General features: G+C 37.2%; 1 non-coding gene across 1 annotated transcript; it reads right to left on the minus strand.

The window, feature by feature from the left end:
• Positions 1 to 1179: 1179 nt before the first annotated feature.
• Positions 1180 to 1252, minus strand: Trnav-aac (transfer RNA valine (anticodon AAC)). Its single transcript has one exon. It is a non-coding gene; the product is annotated as a tRNA-Val (tRNA).
• Between the last annotated feature and the right edge of the window lie 13282 nt (positions 1253 to 14534).

A 14534-nucleotide genomic window follows, 5' to 3' on the forward strand; every position in this document is an offset into this window, starting at 1 on the left:
TAGGGTTTTGGGTGTTAAACCCTCCCCATTACCGACACTCCATACACTAGGCGCCCCTCCGCCTTTTGCCGAAATAAGGAAATACCCCTCCCTTGGCGCCACTTCTGTGCACGGGCCTGAAGGGGGCCTATAGTGAATACGCTTTTCCGATGATCTATAATCAAAGGGAGCCTTTGGAGTTACTCAACCCTCGGTTAAGAAAGACGGTTAAACGGGATGGCGTAGCTGTGATTCAGGAGGTGCGGCGGCTTAGGTGAGGCATGGAGAGAGTTAATTCAGGGCAGAGGATCATATTGCCTACGCTTCCTTCATATACAACATTTACTTTATGTTGTAAAATTCTGACGCAAACCCTGAAAGCAAACTCCAACCACCCTGTACAATTTATTATCGCCGCTACTCAAAAGTGTAAACAACGAAATCGCGAGCGTACGACACCACACACTGCTTGCTGGTTGGTCGGTCACACACAAAGTCAGCGACGACGATGGATGGACGAGAGTGACGATGGACGACGACGACGACGACGACGAAACGGCTGGCTCCTAAGCTTGTTCATTATAAGCATCAGGATCCTCTTTTGATGAGTGCGAAAATATATGAATCTATTTTTTTGCTCGCCTTTGCATCGAGCTGCACACACACGCCCTGAGAGGCAGAACTGGGTCAACATTTTGCGCAGCACACGACTTTATCTAATCACACTGTGTAAACAGTCATAATGTAGCAGTTTTTTTTTATTCGCCTTCGCTACTGCCTACCCGCGAGAGTATCAAATCGCGCGATTTTGCAACGAAGGAAGTTGCAATGCTTTTGGCCTTGTAGCTATCGCGGAATTGAGTTGTTTTGACTGTAAACTAAACAGTCAGTCGGGGCTTGGGTGGAGGCGACATTCGTTCTATTTCGATTGGATCAATAACATTGAGGAAATATGGGCGTTTTGGATTATAAGTGACCTCGATAGGTTCTTGATATGATTACTTCGTTACTGCGTTTTAAGGATTTCATACCGTATCATTTGGGCCAATGATACGGGTTCAAAGCTATTCAGGTTTATTATCTTCCGATGGAGTGAATCAAAGTCGTTCTAAGAACACCATGTCACTCCAGGTCACCAACAAATACAAAAATATGATGGCTATTGACTTTGACGGTACACAATTCTTCTAAAATATTACTTGTTTCCGCCCGGGATCGAACCGGGGGCCTTCCGCGTGTTAGGCGGATGTGATAACCACTACACCACGGAAACGGTTGAACACTTGTGAACCGTCTAGGAATAAACTGTAGATCGATACAAAAATAAACAACTAAATCACCTCTATAGGTTTTGTAGGTACGTTCAGATCAGCAACCGAATAACCACGTGATACAAACCCAGGTTTCCGGTACATTTCAAAAATTCTCAACAGTCATTTGTATCCGACAGCGCAAGAACAACATCCTTTTTATTGCACATCACTTTCAGTACAGGACAGGGGGCTGCTAAACACCACTGCGGGAACAATTCGGTGGCAGCAAGTACGCCAAGTGTACTCACGGTTTGCAATGAAATATGTAGGTAACATCAGCATATTCTACCGCCGCTGCGCCGCTCCACCTCTCATCTTTAAAGTACCGCTGCTGCTGCTGCTGATGCAGGGTGGTTGGGGTTGCTCATCTTTTCGCGGGTGCGATAGCTTCTCTGCGTTGCTGGTCGGATGGAGCACAATAAATTTGAATTATGTTTTCATTCATTCATAAAATTATGATTTATGCTATCGGAGCCCTGCTGCAAGGGGGTGAAGTGGGTAGGAGGTGAACCACCAGTAGCAGTCAGCAGCTGCCGTAAAAGACAAGATGAAGCCAAAAGAAACAGTTCAAAAATAAGAAAAATCGCGATAACGACAGCATTTTCACAAACACACCAACATGCACACAATAGCCGGATGATTTTTTCTTGTTTGACTCTGCGACTAATGTTCGGTTTTCTTCTGCTAGCCGCTATATCATCTTCAGTTCTAATTCTGGATGTTTTAAGAGTTTTCTGACGAATGTTTAAATCGTAACACTTCATACTTCATTTTACATCTCAAATTTGTCATAAAGCTCTGTATTTGTATGTCGACTAACAATAACTACGTTGACGTACATTACTCAAACGTGTAAGAAATGTAAAACAATCCCTAGGTGAATTGAATATGCTTTATTTTTCATCTAGTTCAGCTCAGCCACTTCTTCTGGCAGCAATTCATCGTCATGCTTATCTTGGTGCAATATGTTGGAGCAAATGTGCACTCTTCGGCACTGATGTTTTGGGGGTTTTTGTTTCCGATTCTGCGGTTGGATCTGTCTGTCTTCTGTTTCCATATTTTAGATATTTTTCGGTTCAACGAGTCATTGTCATGGAAAAATCAGAGCTGGTTACTCAAGTTTTCTAAATCTCAGTGCCCCTGTACTGGTACGCCTCCATGCAAATTATTTCAATATTGCGCCGACTTTTCGAACCCTCTAAGCAGAAATACTTACCGATCAGACTAAGGCCTGGGTAGCCTCCGCGGTACACAGTAGCAGTTTCCATTCCACTCGGTCCATGACCAATCGTCCTCCACTTAGTCGACCCACCTAGCTAGCTGCGCACCACGTCTTCTTGTACCGGTCGGATGACTCTCGAGAATCATTTTAGTCGGGTTGCTATCCCACATCCTGATGGTGACCCGTCCACCGTAGCCTCCCGATTTTCGCGGTGTGGACGATGGTTGGTTCTCTCAGCAGCTGATGCAGCTCGCGGTTCATTCGTCTTTTCCAAGTCCCGTCTTCCATCTGCACTCCGCCGTAGATTGTATGCAACACCTTCCGTTCGAAAACTCCAAGGGCGCGTTGGTCCTCTGCACGTAAGGTCCATGTTTCGTGCCCATAGAGGATTACCGGTCTAATCAGCGTTTTATAGATGGTTAACTTCGTGTCACGGCGAATTTTATTCGATCGTAGAGTTCTGCGGAGTCCAAAGTATGCTCGTTTTCCTGTCACAATGCGCCTCTGAATTTCTCTGCTGGTGTCGTTGTCGGCGATCACCAATGAGCCCAAGTACACGAATTCTTCAACCGCCTCGATTTCATCACCGTCGATAGAAATTCGGGGTGGCGGGCGTGGTGATTCCTCCCTGGAGCCCTTTGTCATCATGTACTTTGTCTTTGACACATTATTGATTAATCCGATTCGCCTGGCATCACTCTTTAGTCGGATGTTTCCGCCATCGTCTCAAGTTTTCGAACTATGATGTCAATATCATCAGCGAAACCAAGCAGCAGAACGGACTTCGTGAAAATCATCCCACTCGTGTTTATCCCCGCTCTCCTTATTACACCCTAAAACGCAATGTTGAACAGTAAGCACAAAAGACCATCACCTTGCCGTAACCCTCTGCGAGATTTGAAGGGGCTCGATGGTGTCTCTGATACTCGGACTACGCACAATACTCGATCCATCGTCGCCTTGATCAATCGTATCAGTTTATCTGGCAAACCGTATTCGTGCATAATCTGACATAGCTGTTCTCGAACGATTGTATCATATGCCAATTTGAAATCAATGAATAAGTGATGTGTGGGCACGTTGTATTCGCGGCATTTCTGCAACACCTGGCGGATGGCGACCATCTGGTCCGTTGTAGCGTGTTCACCCATGAATCCAGCCTGATATTGCCCCACGAACTCTCTTGCAATCGGTGACAAACGGCGGCAAAAAAAAAAATAGAGAGTATCTTGTAGCCAGCGCTCAGTAGTTGTGAGTGTATTCAGTTTTGTTCCTTTTAATTCCGCCCTATTTTGCTTATCCTTTGACAGATACGCGTATTTCGACTACCACTTGTAATCTTCCTCAGTGTCAGTTATCCACTGGATCCACTGGTTGTCTGTCTGTCTGCCCGTAACGCTTTGAAATATTTCGTTGAAGCGTAACGTTTCAACTCGGACAAAGCTTGCTTCTCAGATATGACCTCTTCCACAGTTATTGACTGAGAATTTCTTCTTCTAATGACCACTCCTAAGTTGTTAGTCATGATTGATCAAACGTTGAATAGATTTAATTTTTTTAGCACATTTTTAATACCTAGATAAAGATACCAAAGTCTACGCCAACCAAATCGTTTGTCATGATAGTTCTCAAAACTGATGAAGTATTTTTGACAACAAACCGTTAATTAGAAAAATAAGTGATAAATTGATTTTTTTATTAATAAATGTCAAAACTTACTTTGACGATAATAATCGATCCTCGAGCGAACCGCGCTACCTCAACTGTTGTCCACTCAGTAGCTCTATACTGCCGTTCTAAGTATGTCTGTACCATGTTGTTTTTCTACGCATACTGATCCACTGCTCTAACTTAAGTTCTATCTTAAAATCAATGTCAGAAAGATGTTTAACGTTAACATCATTATCGTCACTGTTGGAATTGTGTCGCTTCTTAGAATAAAATAAAACTTTGTTTAAAGCAACAATGTTTTATCAGTGTGTTAAGACGTTGTAGGCATGGAAAACTCTTGGTTTAAATTTGTTGCCCGTACTAATTAGTACATTGTACAAGTTTGTTCCTCTAATCTATGGTATATATCTTTCAAAGTTCTGTTAAGTTTTAAATAAGTGTTTCTCCTAGGCACATTCTATTCTATTCTATTCTAGTTCTTGCACAGCCAGTATTGAAAAGCATCCTGGAAATATCAAAATTTCTTCTGATATTTTCTTGTCAGCATTAATATTTGCAGCATATAAGAGATGTGACACAAATATTAAAATGGCCAGGCCCACTGTGCAGACTAATGGGTTGGAAGATAATTAAAAAAATTAAGGCAATCAGGTTATCCACTTATGAATAACATGATTGACAAACCTTTTTGAATTGAATGTAGGAAGAAACGGGGACAACCGTACCAACCGTTTCGGTTTAGGGGAATGGTGTTTGAACATAAAATCGTTGGGAGTGGTGCTGCTAAGAAGGTTAATACACACACCGTTATCGTTGGCGTCTCTTCTCCTGGTATTTAAAGCAATTTGATGTTCCAGAACATTCTAGAGGATTTCTTTGTTTTTTTAGAACTTTCAGTAGCTTCCAGAAATATCACAAAAATTTATGAATTGGGTTGTTCCAGAACATTCTTGAAGTTTATTATTCTTTTTGATTCTGGAACGTTCACAAACTTCCAGACACTTTTTGTAAATTTATAAAGTTTGCAAAAGATTCTTAGTCTTGTTTTTGGGACGTCCAGTAACTTCTCGAGAGTCATTAGAATCTTAAGAATTTTGATGATCTTTAACATACCCGTAGATTATTATTCTTCCTTTTGAAATATTCAGTAATCTCCAGAAATTTCTTGAAATTTGATGTAACTCGATGTTCCGGAACATTCCAAAAGGTATTTGAGTATTAGAGAAAGTGTGACAATACATAATATCTCAGATGATTGTTTTACTTTTAAAACATTCAGTAACTTCCAGTAGATTTGTGGAAATTTTAATACGAGAAAGAAACATTTCTTGCGAAAAGTATCCTCACTAGGAGTGGGAATCGAACTCTTACCCCATGGCAGGATACGGGCGGCAACGCTAACCCCACGGCCACTAAGTTTCACTGACATATTGCTACAATCTTTCAAAATTGTAAGCATTCTTGAATCTTTAGAAACTTTAGAAATATCACCTTTGTCGTTTTCCTTCTGTTGGTGTTCGTGCCGGTGAGCTTGTTTTACCTCTTTTTTTCTAAATTTTGCGTGTGTTTGTTCACTTTTTTCGTTACCGCTCTTGCTTCTTGCTTAAATTGCAAGATACCTGGAGTCATTTTGTAAGAATTAAATTTATTTTGCTTACTGCTAGCGTCCAATTTACCATACAATACTTAGCCAGTTTTGTATTGAACTTTGTGGTTTGCTATTGAACATTTCCTATTCAACCTATGAATCGCGTAGACGCGACCTTTTTCAATTCAAACGAAATTCAGCTCATCTATGAGCCTCTAAATATCTGAAAGTGTTTTTATGTTCTTTGTTTTGCAATATTCTTCACCTAATTTTTGGAAAAGGCGTATATTTTTTTCTTAAAAAAATATAACTCGAAAGTGGTTTGTTGGGTTGAAATGATGTCTTCGTTTGAGGGCATTAAAATGACTTTTAGAAAAAAAAACACTGAGAGTAATATTGATTGCTGATCTATGTAAGATGTCATATAATTTCAATTTTTAAAAAACCTTACCCGTTGATTTTTAAAATTATTTTTCTGTAGGAAGCTGACTTCAGCCTCAAAATTTCGCAAATAGCCTAAGATGGTCAAATGTTTCTAATTATTTATTCTCGAATTTTTATTTTTCATCGAAAAAATCGGCCAAAAGGATCAATATTTGGGATTATTCATATCAAAAATAGACACTACGTATAAGTTCCAATGAAAAAAGTATGCATCATTTTGTTGCTACATTCAACCATATTTAAGTTAAAGTGAATTAAAAAAAGGAACCTTGTTAAATGTTATTTGAGACGGTCTATTTGATTCTTTTTCGATAAAAACTGTAAAATAATTTAAAAAAATCTTGAATAACATACCCAAAGGACTCACACATCATTTTTTTGAAATTCACCGTAATTTAAGTATGGTAAGATGTATTTCACCAACTTGGGCTACTTGGCAAATTTTGAGACTAGATATCAGCTTTCTACAGAAAAATAATAAGAAATAGAAGGGTGAAATTTTTGGAAAAATTTAAGGGGATTTTTTTTTTATTACCGAACAGGTTTGGGCCGAAGGGTCTCCGATTTCAATGAAAATTTCACCAGAGCTAGAGGTCGTGGATATATGGAATTCAAAAAAAATCATAGAGGACTATTTTCCCGGAAAACGCTAGATGAAATTTCACGATCTTCCAAAATTTTCTCAAATACCCCAAACTTTAGAAAATCATATCTCAAAAACTACGCATCGTAGAACAAGCTTTTTTTAGTGAAATGGACGCCAAATTACCTCAGCAATCCAATAAAAATACACAGAGAAAAAAAATTCTTAGAAAATTTTTCATCATAGAGAAAAAACAACTAATAATGCTAATAAAAGTACCGTCTGTATCATAGATTATTTTGAACAAAATTATTCTAAGCGCAAAAACTAATGTTCTTCCTTTCGTTCTTTGACACCAAAATGGAATCTCTTACCGTTTTGGAGATATAGCCATAAAACCAACAGCCAGTCGCTATATTTTCATAGGAAGTCATCTACAACAGCGGCCGTTCACTTGTTTCAACCCATTTGCATTGCTACGAGCAAATGACATTCACTCATTGCAACGTAGCTTTGACACCAACGTGAATTGGAGTATACTGCGAGCATGACTGAAAACTCAGCTATGACACTTCATTGCTTTCTAAATGCAACAACTTATCAAAGTTTGAAAATAATGGATTTGTAACTAAAAAGCGTTTCAAATAACAAGTTCACAACGAGAAAACGCATATTTGAACATATATTTTCCATATCAATCAAAGTAATCATATGCAAACCGTTAGAGATAAGTCGATATCAGGTAACTATAAGGTCACTTTACTATTACTTTAGAGCTTTTAGTAGAACTTGTTACTTCAGACTCTAGTTTAATTTAAAAACACTTCACTAATACTTTACTTTTGCAAAAGAAAATAAAAAATGAATAACTCTTTTAAAGAAAAACTAGAAAGGACGAGCAAATTCCTTTTAATTCTACTACTGTGCTTATCTTCGGACAGATAGGCCTATTTCGTCTGTGACTTACAGACTTCTTCAGTGTCAAGTGCTCGAGTCGAGCACTGGTATGTGGATTCTTCTATACACCATAATGAGATCATTTTCCACTCGATATTTAGCAGCATGATGCGTTCAAAATTTTTTTATAATGTGCCTAGGAGAAACACTTATTTAAAACTTAACAGAACTTTGAAAGATATATACCATAGATTAGAGGAACAAACTTGTACAATGTACTAATTAGTACGGGCAACAAATTTAAACCAAGAGTTTTCCATGCCTACAACGTCTTAACACACTGATAAAACATTGTTGCTTTAAACAAAGTTTTATTTTATTCTAAGAAGCGACACAATTCCAACAGTGACGATAATGATGTTAACGTTAAACATCTTTCTGACATTGATTTTAAGATAGAACTTAAGTTAGAGCAGTGGATCAGTATACGTAGAAAAACAACATGGTACAGACATGCTTAGAACGGCAGTATAGAGCTACTGAGTGGACAACAGTTGAGGTAGCGCGGTTCGCTCGAGGATCGATTATTATCGTCAAAGTAAGTTTTGACATTTATTAATAAAAAAAATCAATTTATCACTTATTTTTCTAATTAACGGTTTGTTGTCAAAAATACTTCATCAGTTTTGAGAACTATCATGACAAACGATTTGGTTGGCGTAGACTTTGGAATCTTTATCTAGGTATTAAAAATGTGCTAAAAAAATTAAATCTATTCAACGTTTGGTCAATCATGACTAACAACTTAGGAGTGGTCATTAGAAGAAGAAATTCTCAGTCAATAACTGTGGAAGAGGTCATATCTGAGAAGCAAGCTTTGTCCGAGTTGAAACGTTACGCTTCAACGAAATATTTCAAAGCGTTACGGGCAGACAGACAGACAACCAGTGGATCCAGTGGATAACTGACACTGAGGAAGATTACAAGTGGTAGTCGAAATACGCGTATCTGTCAAAGGATAAGCAAAATAGGGCGGAATTAAAAGGAACAAAACTGAATGAACTCTGTACCAGTCGAGTCAAGTACAATATACTGAAGATGACCTTACAGTTGAGGTCGAAATACGTATCTGTCAAAGGATGCAAATTCTTAGTGGAATTCAAAGGAACCGTACTTAACCCGATTTTCTTTTTATTTTCGATCTTTTTATTTTCTGAAGCAATCCCTTAAAGTATTTCTGAAGAAATCTGTGGATTATTTCCTGAATGAATTCTCGAACGGCTTTCTGAAAGAATAGATGGAGGCATATTTAAGGATTGGGAAAACCCATGGGAAGCTTTTTTGATGAAATTCTAGAGGTAATACTGGAAAATTTTCTGGAACATGCAAAGGAAGAAAATCTAAAAAATGTTATCAAAAGAACCCATGAAACAACTAAGCGATGAATCTAAGGAAGGATTTCAAAGGAGTACTTTCGTTAATTTTTGAAGCAACCTCTAGAAAACTTTGGAGGAGATTCTAAAAATGTTCAAGGAATTCTCAGAGAGATCTCCGAAGGTAGAATGACTGGAGGATTGTTATAGGAATCCATAGAGCAATTTCTAAAGCTATCCATAGATGGTTATCTAAATGAACCCTCCGATAAAATTCTGAAGAAGTCTCTCAAATAATTTCTGAAGCAATTTCTAAAGAAGTTTCAAAAACAAATCATGTGGGAATTTCTGAAGCAATCCACGCAAGGCCTTCCAAACTATTTTGAAATTTGTGGAAAGCCGACTTTTTCAAAATTGATGAGTGCGTTAAAACATTGTAAATGATTTGCTTATTTTGATGATGAGACCTCCCAATAAAAATTGAAAATTAAAATGAAACTACCTAAACTCAACTAGGCAACTTTTCTTACATTTATGAAAGAGCAAATAATTTCGTCAAAAAATCCCAAGTCAGTGGCTCTTTAGTTCTTGTTAATATCAGAAAGAATGTTTTTCTTATGTGGGCGCAAAAATATCAACAAACTCACAGATGTAATTATTTTATAGTTGGGAAGTGACTAAAAAATATCACATTCCGCAGAGAATCTTTTATGAAGCGCAAAATCTTAGAATATTCATAAAAAAAATTCTTATATTTGCAAGGGCGCTTATACTGGAAGTATTCTTTTTTTATTCCAAGATCTGGTTACACTATGAGTAATTTTGATTAACCACGATGGCACCACTTCATTGACGAGTGATCAGGTCATGCACGATGGTAGACAACCCAGGTAACCACTAAGCATTTGAATAAGCCGTGTATCAGCCCGTATCACGCATTTCAACTGCATGCTGCCCTACATAAGCAGTTCGAATGCATAGCTGCCTTGAGTTAGCATAAGCTGTGCTGCTCAAAAGCTTTCGGCTGTTAATTAGCATTTCAACTGCTTGAAGTGGTTTCACTTGGGAGCATATAGAATGCTTTTTAACTGCTATTTAAATGCTAGGAGCAAAAAGGTTGGGAGATATGTTACGCATTTGGCAACACATTTTGTCTCTCTCTTACAGAGCCTATGCTTCTGTTTACAAATGTGTGTATCTTATTTGTTTCTTCATTTTCCTCTACTCATCCAAAAGCACCAAAGAAAACATTAGGGGTGGTGGGGGTAAAGTGGACAACCTAAGCATTTTGGTCGTTTCCCACGGAAATGCGGCAAAATCCATCTGCTTTTCCGAGTAACATGGAAGGTAATGATATACTCTAGAAATCTTGTAAGGGGTTGCATTTAAAAAATATTGTTTTCTTTGATTATTTTCTTCATCAAATCGTGCATCAAAATAGCGTGAAAAAAATTGGTGGGGGTAAAATGGACAATCGATGGGGTAAAATGAACAAGTCGTTAAAAGTTATATAACAGCATATTGTTGCTATGTTTTTAAATACAAACTATCAAATTTCATACGATACCTTTATTTTGTTGTTTTCAAACTTTTAATACAAACTTTGAAACACACTTAAATAATTATTGTAAAAATAGTGTAAAAAACAAGCACTGTTTTGGATGAAAATTATATTTTGTTGATATAATATATTTTTTTATAACTTTTTACTGCAACTATCTCACGATAGGTATAACGGCTGATGATTCTGAAGTTTGCAAAAAGAAAAATGAAATTTTGGTGAAATTTGAACCGATTGTCCATTTTACCCCCACGGTCTGATTTTGTTAAAAAAAATTCAAAACTTTTTTTTTATCCAAAACTTAATTTTTTTTCGGTCAAATATATTCTTCTACGTGGACTTTATTGGTTTAGGGTATAAAACTTGTAATAATTTGAAAATGAATTACGAGAAAACCTTAGCAATTATAAGCAGATTTTACATCATTTCCTAATTTTCACGTGATTTTTAAAGTTTTTGTCATTTTGAAGAGGTTTATTTGATTTTAATGTTCAAGATCAGCAAAAGCATAATGATTCATGCTTAGGCATAAGCTCCAATCGTTGAAACACTTTGAAAAACAATAAAAGCCATGAAACTGTACCTTGTCCATTTTACCCCACCTGTCCACTTTACCCCCACCACCCCTACTGCAGCTGGATTGGATTGGGAACGTGTCCATCAAAAAATCAACAATTAATTATCATTTCGTCGGAAAATATGTGCCGAATAGGTGGATGCTTTGGTGATTGTTTGAAAGAGGGAAGAAACAATCTTATTCCACAGATATTTAAAAGAAGGGATCGTAATGCTCTACCACAATGAAATATCGAGATGAGCAATGAAAACAAGTATTGGATGTTGAATCTAAAGCTGTTATCGAATCATTCTTTATATTGGCGATTAAATCAACGCACGCCACCGGGACAGCTTTAGCATCGTGGATCAGGAGCAACAGATTCCGAAGCAGATATAATTAATCAATCTCCGGATCGTAAGTTCAAACCTACATCACTACAAAAATCAGCAAAAAAGTACCACCTAGCACCGGCTGGAATATGGAAGGACGATGAACAAGGGCGTAGCCAGCTTTTCGGCCAGGGGGGGGCGAGCACCCTGACACTGAAAACCACTTTGCAGTAACAAGGAGTTCAAATACTTCATCATTTAAAAAAAAAGTGAAGTTTGAAATATGGGTGATTAACAGGAATGGTTCAATGGAAGAATCATATATGATTATAATCCTGAGGAATTCCTCAAGATATTGCTTCAGGAATTTCTTAACAAATGCCATCATGAATTTGAATTTATCCAGCAGTTTCTCCAGAAATTTCTTTAATATTTTTCCAGGGTATTTTAATGCAGATATTCCAGCAGAAATTACCTTCGGAAAACTTGCAGTAATTCCGTTGGGAATACCTTCAGAAATTGCTTCAATAATTCCTCCAGAAGTTTTATTACGAATTTCACCATGCATTCTTTTGAGAATTTCCCCAGTAATTCTTTACAAATATCATTCTTAATTCCACCAGAAATCCGTTTGAGAAGCTCCAGAAAATACTTTAAGAATTTCTCCGGTTTCAAAAATTCCAATCAAACTAAGATTCCTTTCCTTGAGGAATACCCTAAGAAATTTTTGGAGAAATTTCTTCGAAAAATCCTTTAATGAATTCCTTCGGAATTACCGGAAAAAATTCTTTGAAAATTTTTAAAGGAATTCCTTCGGAAATTCCTGGAGGAATATTTTTGGAAGTTGCTAGAGGAATGCATTCGGAAATGTTTAAGGACAAGGTATTCGGCTCAAAATTTCTAGAGCACCGTTTTTTAGAACCGTTGAACGGATTTGGATGAAAATGCATCACGCTAATTGTTCAGTGGTTGTCAACAGCGTGATGCATTTTAATCCAATTCCGTTCAACGGTTCTAAAAAACGGTGCTCTAGAAATTTTGAGCAATGTACTCCAAATACCAAATCCTTAAAGGAATCAATTAAAATTAAAATTATTATTTCAGGAATTTATTCCGAAAATCCTTGAGGAATTCCACCGGAAATTCCTTGACAAATTCTTTAGAAATTTCTTGAGGAATTCCTTCATTTCTAAAGCTCCTTGAGAAATTCCATAAGACATTCCTTCGAGAGTTCTTCTACGATTTCCTTTAGAAGATTCTTCGGGAATTTCTTGAGGAATTTCTTTGAAATACATTTAGAATATTCCTTGAGGAACTCCTTCGGAGTTTTCGTAAGGAATTCTTCCGAAAATTCCTTGAGGAATACCTTCAAAAATTCTTGGAGGAATTCATCCGGAAATTTCTGTGAGAATTCCTTCCCAAATTCCTGAAGCAATTCTTTCGAAAATATTGAAAAAATTGCACTAAAAGTCTTATGAGATATCTCTTCTGAAATTCCATAAGGAATTTCTTTAAAAATCTTTCAAAACTTCCTTGAAAAAATATTTCGGAAATTCCTGAAAAAATGCTTTTTGTGTTTTTTTATTTACTAGAGGAACTCATTCGGAAATTCTTTGAAGAATTCCTTTAAAAATACCTCGATAAGGAAAATTCGGAAATTGTTAAAGGAGGTCGTTTGGAAATGTTTTTTGACATATGTCTGAAATGTCTTATGGAATACCTTCGAAAATTTCATGAGAAATTGTTTGTTACGTTCGTTGAGCAATTTTGTCGTTTTTTTAAAAATCTTTACGAAATTTCTCAAGGAATTCCAGCGAAAGATCCTTAAGAAGTTTCTTCGGAAATTCCTCAAGTAATTCCTTCAAAAATGTATTGCGGAACTCCTACGAAAACTTGAGAAACTTCTTCAAACATTCCTTCAGAAACACGATTGAGGATTATGTGAGAAAATCCTAAGGAAATTTTTTGAGGACAACAGTCAAAAATTTTTGGAGGTATTTCAAGGCAAATCCATAAGAAATTTCTTTGGAAATTCCGGGAGGGATTTTTTTGGAAATTCGTAAAGGAATTTCTTCGGAAATTCCGGCAGGAAATCCTTTGAAAATTGCAGGTGAAATTCCTTTGAAAATCCCTGGAGGAATTCCACCGGAAATTACTGCAAAAATTCCCTCGGAAATACCAGGACGAATTCCTTCGAAAATTGCTGGAAGATTTCCTTTGGAAACTCCTGAAGGAATTCCTTTGGAAATTTATGAAGGAATTCGTTCGGAAATTCCAGGAGGAATTCCTTCGGAAATTGCAGAAGGAATTTTTTGAAAATTCCTGGAGGATCTCCTTCGGAAATTCCTGAAGAAATTCATCTGGAAATTCATGGAGGAATTTCTCAGGAAACTCCTGGAGGAATTCCTTTGAAAATTCGTGGAGGAATTTCTTCAGAAATTCGTGAATGAATTCTTTCGGAAAATTTATGGCGGAATTCCTTCGGTATTTCCTGGAGGAATTCCTTCGGAAATTCCTCGAGGAATTTCTTCGGAAATTCGTGGAGGGATTCCGTCAGAAAATTTCTGGAGGAATTCCTTTGGAAATTCATGTAGGAATTCCTTCGGAAAAATCTTTAGGAATTCTTTCGCAAAATTCTTGGAGGAATTCCTTCGGAAATTCCAGGAGGATATCCTTTAAAAATTCCAAGAGGAATTCCTTTGAAAATTCGTAGAAGAATTTCTTCGGAAATTCTTGGAGGAATTCCTCCGGAAATTCCTCGAGGAATTTCTTCGGAAATTCGTAGAGGAATTCCGTCGGAAAATCCTTTAGAAATTCCTTGGCAAAATTCCTGAAGGAATTTGTTCGGCAATTCATGGAGGAATTCCTTCGAAAATTCATGGAGGGATTTCTTCGGACATTCATGAAGGAATTCGTTCGAAAATTCCAGGAGGAAATCCTTTGAAAATTCCTGGAAGAATTCCTTCGGAAATTCCTGGAGCAATTCCTCCGGAAATTCCTAGAGTAATTCCTTCA

The sequence above is a fragment of the Aedes albopictus genome, chromosome 3, assembly GCF_035046485.1.
Source record: "Aedes albopictus strain Foshan chromosome 3, AalbF5, whole genome shotgun sequence".
Taxonomy (NCBI): domain Eukaryota; kingdom Metazoa; phylum Arthropoda; class Insecta; order Diptera; family Culicidae; genus Aedes; species Aedes albopictus.